Source organism: Haliaeetus albicilla, chromosome 3 (genome assembly GCF_947461875.1).
Source record: "Haliaeetus albicilla chromosome 3, bHalAlb1.1, whole genome shotgun sequence".
Taxonomy (NCBI): domain Eukaryota; kingdom Metazoa; phylum Chordata; class Aves; order Accipitriformes; family Accipitridae; genus Haliaeetus; species Haliaeetus albicilla.
Window position 1 is genome coordinate 42,542,153 of NC_091485.1, and position 6,483 is coordinate 42,548,635.

The window sequence follows — 6,483 nt, forward strand, 5'->3', positions numbered from 1 at the left end:
GAGACTAGAAAAATGTGGAACACATTATTGAAATTTTTTTTTTTAACTTTCTGGGATAAGTCATTCAAGTGCAACCATTTAAATATTCCACTGAGACTCAAAGTGTTATACTGAAATGGTTATTGGTTGTCACTGTATACAGTGGTCATCAGACCTCTTACTGCAGATGATGGGCAGGTAAACCACATTCGCCTTAGGTAAAGAAAAATTAGCTACTAAGCTCTTTTCGTGACGAAAAATAGCTGAAAAGAAGGGAAGCTTAAGTCACTAGTTTTAACAATCAATCATCAGCTTAAAAGTGTCAGAAGGGATTAAGTAAGTAAATGAAAAATCATGACTCAGACTTGACATGCTGCTGCTACAGACTCCTTTGCATCAAAGCTGTAACTGGTACCTTATTTGTGATCTTAAAGTCTAATCAGAACTCTTTCCAAGAGTCCGGCTACTTAATTAATTAGTATTTTTAAATTTCGCTCATATATATTCCTAAAAGTTGTATTTTTTTTTCAATTTGTGCTAGCAACTAGTAGTTATATTACTAAGATTTCAAGAGTCTTGACTGATTTTAAATACAAAATACTTATTCTAAGTAAAACAACCCCTCAACTGTTATTTTGCTCTGAAGCAGGCAAAAATTACTTCTTGACTAAAAGTTTATTCCCATAACTAGAATTGCATATTGTTAATGAATTCAGAAAATCATCTCGGTTTTCCTTGACTGCCTGTGACAAACTACTACCCATATAATTTCAAGTAACAAAGCTTCGTGAAGTAGCAGAAACATGCCTTTTTCTTTGCAAAAAGTTACAGCTCCTGCTCCCAGCCCTCCTCACAGTGTAATCACTCCCCTATCACGAACGGCTACAAGATCCTCAGAGAAGGTGGTTTCAGTGGACAAAGCGGCGGGTGTTGCGCTCTATTGTTAGAAGTAGATAAAATTTCTGGTTTGTGTGCCTTTTTTTGTTCTCCACGAGCGTACTTAAACAAAAAACAGTATTTCACAGCTAGAGTGATGAATGCCCTCCTTGAAGTCTCATACAGCTTCCCCAGAAGTTGCAGCTCCCAGACACAGCTGGGGTCAAATTGCCATCTCCTGTTCATGAATCACTCCTGGAGTTCCCCCTTCTCTCAGCTCTCCCAAAGACACATTTTGTGATCCTTGGATGCAAGATAATTTTGACATACAGCTCATGAGACTAGCTCCCTGCTCACTGGAGCACAGAACAGGACCTCTGCTCATAGGCATAGAGCACCTTGTCAGATCAGGAGTGCTGCAATGAGTTTCAAAAAGCCTCCTCCCTATTTTAAGTGCAGCTCTCCTCAGTCGATGAATAAAGGTAAAGTAATTACTGAACACTGGATTGGGTGTACCAAGTCCTCTGACTAAAGAAAAGCACAAAATCTAAGTTTTCAACTGGAGAAAATTAACAGTTTAGAGATGCTATGTTTGGGGGCAAGGTCATGAACTGTGCAAAATTGATGACACAAGCCAGCTCTACAACAATGAAAACAAGAGTCCAAAAAATTAAGGAAGTGGACAGATCATATGTAGCCAGTGGTGACCTGGGGCCACTAACATTGGACTCCAACAAACAAGATGGGAAGAGACAGGCGCCTGGAAGAGTTTAAGAGAAAGCCAAAGGGAACAGAGCTAACTGATCCAGCCACATGCAGCAAGCAGCTATCAATGCCAGATTCCTCAAGCATCCTGAGAATGAAAAGAATCATCAACAACTCAGCAAAGTACACAAGGACAGTAATCCATCTATTGATTCCTTGTAGCAAACCCATGCTTTGGACAGAAATTATGAAGTTGTGCGATGAAACATAGTCAAATAATTTATTTATCTTCAGAAGAAACTACAGGTTATAGAAGATTTTTGACAATCCAGAAGAGGAAAAAATTCCAGTGGCATACTTACAGAACCTTTCAGAGTTCACAAAGGCAGAAAACACTGAAGAAAAACTGTTGGATATATGATCAGTGCTCAACATTAGCTAAACATTATAAACTTGCTGCACATTGAGCACACATTCTGCTGCAGCATGGAGACTACACACATCTGGCAGGATGGCAAGAGGTTCATTTCTGGAGTTGAATCAGAGGGGCTGACTACTAAACTAACAACCAACAACAGAAAGGAAGAGTGCTGGTAAACAGAGATTTGGTTCAAACTGAGCACTCACTGTCGAGAGTACAGAACCAGCATGACAAAACCAGACTTTTTCCTCCAACTCCTTATGTACTAGTGGTTTAGGAGTACCAAGTAGGCTATATCATAAGATAGCAAATAAGAGATCTTTATCCATATAGTTGACAATTCAGAATAACTTGTTTCCCCAGACCAAAGAAGTTAAAGCATAACTACTACCGGAAAAAATGTAAACAAACTGTGAATTAAAATTTGGAATTCTTTCAAGTATTTTTATACAGATAAATACAGAGTCAGAAATAAAGAAATACACAGAAATAAACAAAGGACGACTCTCGCTAAAAGTGCAACCTGATTCAGTGGCAGCATGAAATTATTAAAAATAAAAGGAAACAGCACCTAGAAATGAGTGAAAGTGAAAAAGAAGTTTGCATATATGAAGAATGACAACACTGTTCGCAACAGCATAGGCTCATGACTAACTGGAGACAGAATGGATGGATGGACAATGCTCTGACCTGCCCTTTAAAGGACTGTCCTTTCCACCACTTACTTTACTTTCAGGACTCCACGGCCAGTCGCTTCAGCAGAGTAAAGTTAGCTTTTGTGACTCTGGAACCACCCTAAACCAGAGTGAAAGAACAACTTGCTTTTGAACCTTGCAGGGAGCTAATGCTTCTGTTCACTACTGAGCTAAGACTCCTGTTCCTTACCTTCAAAACCAAAATTAAAAAAAAAAAAACAAACAAACAAAACCAAACAAAAAAGCATTTCAAAAGGGAAGAAGGACCCCATTTTCTAGGATCTCCAACAGAACACGTGTTATTTGGCTACATATATATGCTTAATACAATCTCACCCTCCCTCCGCAAAAAAGGATGTTCCTTGTTAACAAGGGAAGGAAAGCTCTTAGCCAAAGACCATCCAACATCTAGGTTGCGATGACATGCGGCAGAAGTTTAGTACAAGTGCAGACCCCCGAGCTGTGGAGCAGAGGTCTGCAATCCAACACTATAGCAAAGACACCCACATTGAAAAGCAGAGTAGGCCCTGGAACTAGAACTGCCTCAGCTAACCCTGCTCAGCTGCAGTACTCTGTCCTGCCCTATCTTGAGGATATATTAGGTATATTAGCTTGATAGTAACTATGTCTTCCTTGCTTCTGTCAGCTAGGAGGTGCCTGAGCAAAGGTAAAACAGTACCAGGCAGTATTCGCAATGATAGCAAAAAAAGGTTCTTCTTTTTTGGTCCTAGATGTCAAAATTCCTAGTGAGCACAGAGCTGGCTTAAAAGCCTTGAAAAGGTTCAAAGTACTACTGTGACCAAAAAAAAAAATTCAAAGCCAGAATGGGTAAGTTGCTGCTTGCATCTCTTTTAAAATACTTGAAGTCTGGTATTAAAAGCTATGGTATTGAAGACCCGTTTCACCAGCTGCAGCAGCAGTTTGCTCCTGTGCCTACCTGTAATGAAGGTGAATGTTACAAAGTATCAAGAGGCTCTGACTGCAGTGAGATTTGAAGAGAACCAGAAAAAAGAGAGTCAAAGTTTTTTTTATAGTTTAATGGTCACATGAAAAAGGGCCTCCAAAGCCACCTCCTCTGGTGAGTTGCCACTGACAGTAATTTGTGGAATGGCCAGTTTCAGAAGAGCCTTGCAATATAACAGCTGAAGAAAAGTGCTTTATTAATTCTTCTCCTGGGACCCTGGCAAATACCTATGGTGTCCCTGCAAGTCCACATCCAGAATGTCCTCATGAATGACAACTCCATCAAGTCCATGGAAATGGGATCCCAGTCCTGGCATCTTCAATGACTTTTCACTTGTTTTAAGGCTTTAAGTGATAAAGACTGGCCAGTTGAAGGGTGAAGAAAAGATGATGCAGATCATCTCCCTTCTGAAGAGGTCAAACCCCATATCTAACCCTGTTGATTCAGCTAAGAGAGAATGTTGAGAGAGGTCTCTAAGAAACCAGGGTGAGCTTTACCTGCCTCCTGATCCAGGACAAGCTTCTCATCCCCTTTCATGAAGGACAGACAGCCTTAGTTGCCATGCAGATGACACCTATTTCATACAAGACCAGTAAGTGTGTTGCACTGCATTATAAGAGGGTCAGAAGGGTTTTCAAGAAAACCCCTCTGGAATCATTCATTAAGATTCCCAGGCCTTAAACAGGTACAAAAGCGATGTCTCTTGGGTGTATACTCTTAAGCAAAACACCCACTAGCAATGTCCACCTGAGGCACATTGCCACCCACAGATGGAACACAGTTCAAAGCAGGCAGGTTTAAGTACTCTCAGATACACAAGACACTGTGCATCTACTTTTTTGGAACAAAAAGCAGAGAAAACATTTTCCACAGTCTGGAAAGGAAAAAGCCCTGCAGCCTACTAGCCAGGACTGAAGAAGGACTGGGGGGGGGGGGGGGGGGGGGGAGGGGCGGGCGGGACAGAACACATGGCTTTTTAAACAAGAAATTTTAGATTTATGTCTTATGCATATCTTGTCTAACAAGCCAAAGGTCCTACAGACTTTGTTAGTTCATTTATTTGTATCAGCACAACTGGATATGCTACCAATTGACCCACATTGCTCTGCACCATCACCTTGGGAACAGTGTATCCTGATTTCTTCCCTTCAAAATGTATCAGTTGTAGGGATGTGTCCTCTGGCGTGACATGGAAGAAGTTCTCTGTCACTTACAGCCAGTTACTTAACCACACAACTGCAGTTACTGACATCAATCTGCATGTTTACTATATTGAAATTTCCTCTATATTTGTATAACACTACTTTTTTTAACTGGAGTTATTGTATGAGAAACTGGAAACTACAAATATATTAACAGCTGTCAAAAATAAGAAATGAAAAATAGCAATAGCAATAAAAAATTAGGTTCCTCATCTCTTAAAGAACTCTTTTTGTTCCAACAGGTAACCATTTCTACTGCAAGAAAAATCCGCAGAAAATCTGGTCTCCCTATGCTCAAAAAACGTTTGCTTCAGCCTGGAGGCTTGCCTCTTCAAAGCTGGCAAGCAGCAAAACTGGAAGCATGACCACTGCCTGTATGATCCTGTGGAAGTTTTCAGGAGGAGACTGTAAACATACCCTTCCAGCCTGTGATACTATGGTAAACATCTTAGCAAAGCTGTCTTTTCTCAGAAACTAAGGACAGCACGTTAACCCATACTTACCATAATACTTAGCCGCTGGCTATCACCGGGGACCTCCCCAAACACCAGTGGAAGTCTGGGCTTCAATACTGATTTCTAATTAGTCTAAAGGAGCTCCCCCCCCCCCCCCATCATTTTAATGGTGACTAAATTAGAATATAATGGGGATACAGAAATATACTGGAGTCACAAATTAAATAATTTAATATGCAAAAAGTGTTATTTACCAGGAAAAAAAATTCAATCTCACCAGTTTGATTTTATTTGGTTAAGTATCAATCTAAATTTGTAACATACTAATGATGTACTATACAGAAGTGTACTTGACTAAAGCAAAAGAAAAGATGCGGTACGACCACAGGTGAGCACACTGTGACCCTGGAGTACAGATTTCACTACTGGGAAACTTTCCAAATACTACCAGCTTAAAAACCAACCAAACAAACAAAAAAAAACCCAACACAAAACCACCCTACAAACCAGTTGCTGTTGAGATGAAGTATGAACAAACATTAGCAGCTACAGACACGCATGTGACTTTAGTATTACACTACCACAGATGGTTTTTCAAAAATTCATTTTTAGATTAGGAGTTGTGTCAAGCAATTTTTTTATCTAAATAGTTTCCAGAAACAACGCCTGACAAGACATCTCTCATTTTTACTGAACTCCTGATCTTTTAATGCAAACATGCTCTGGGTAATGCTCATCATGACTGGTTGCTGACAATGAGCAGACCCCCTAAAACACAGAGCCCTTGACTTTTAATATATATAAATAATGATGTTATACACAAGGTTCCATTTCCTCTCTTCCCAGAGTTTGTCATGTGCTCCCAACCAACCCTGTTCCCCCCCCTTGCACCATATATCCTCCTCTCCCTGAGCAAAACTGCCAGCCCCATTCCCTGACCAGCCTTTGCAGGACCCCCAGCCTTGTGCTTTAAATGCCCCTCCACCAAATGGAAACCCCTGCCTTATACTTCTGACCTGCCAGTTTCAGAGACTGCGTAGAGCGTACCCGTCAGCAAAGAGCAAGTGGACGAATGAGGGGTGGCAGGCTGAGAGACCTAGGCAGGGCCTCCGGCAGCTCAGACCCTTACAAGGGTGCATCGCAAGTGTTTAACACAGTGAAACCAGCAACAGGAATGGCCAAGAAG